General features: G+C 30.4%; 1 pseudogene; it reads left to right on the top strand.

The window, feature by feature from the left end:
* Positions 1–248: 248 nt before the first annotated feature.
* LOC145240516 (U2 spliceosomal RNA) lies at positions 249–387 on the top strand (annotated as a pseudogene).
* The last annotated feature ends 559 nt before the right edge of the window (positions 388–946 follow it).

The raw sequence follows: 946 nt of genomic DNA, 5'->3' as shown, positions 1-946 counted from the left end.
GAAGGAATTGCACAAACAGCGAAGTCAGACAAACAGCAAAAATTATTTATGAAACGCTAATTCAGAAAAATCAAACCTAATTCGATTAAACTTAAGCTATGGCCATATTATAAGATGGTTTCGATAATGAACGGATGAGACGAGAGCGCTAATTTTTCTCATGCATTATTTATGAAACGCCTTAACAGGAAAAATCAACAAAAACTGAGGGTACTAACTCTATTTTACATTCCAGTTATACAAGGGACATAGCTGATCTTGGCCTTTTGGTCAAGATCAAAGTGTAGTATCTGTTCTTCAGATGCTTGCACTTCCATTTCTTGTTCTCTTTCGGTGAAGGAGCAGTCCTTCACGACTGAGACATTTTTTTTAATTTTTGTACCTTTTCTCCACGTTAAAAAACGACCCTGGTGTCTAACTCTGTCCCGTGGGGAGGCATAGTAAATAGGTATACAAGGGACATAACTACGACATCTGCAGTATTCAACTGATAGTTAACTAGGCAGGGTCAAAAAGTGAAAGAGAAACCAAGTTGTTTTTTTTTCTTTCTTCTTTTAATACGAATAAAAATCTATTAAAATCCATTAACCTTGAGCAAGAGGTTTTTTTTCAAAAAATACAAGCCTGAAACATATGAAAAGCAGAATAACATAAAACTTTTTTTTAATGTTTTTAATAGATTTTTAAATTTTAAATTTAAGAACAAAAAAACACCATTCACCGGCATTTTTTGTATCAATAAGATTAAATATTTAAAAGAAAAAACATTTTGAATCTTTTTTTTTTTTTGCCTCAATAAGAGTTAGGAAGATTTACTATAAAAAATATGCAGAACTATTTTAATATTAATTAATTCTAATATTTAGAAATCTTGCGTGGACATTCAAAAATGCAAAATTAAAAAAATTAACTTTCGTTTTTCAAGAAACTACGGAAGACTTTACAA

Source organism: Euprymna scolopes, chromosome 19 (genome assembly GCF_053919585.1).
Source record: "Euprymna scolopes isolate OS-2025 chromosome 19, ASM5391958v1, whole genome shotgun sequence".
Classification (NCBI taxonomy): domain Eukaryota; kingdom Metazoa; phylum Mollusca; class Cephalopoda; order Sepiida; family Sepiolidae; genus Euprymna; species Euprymna scolopes.
The sequence above is the reverse complement of the archived record's forward strand: the minus strand, read 5'-3'. Positions and strand labels throughout refer to the sequence as shown.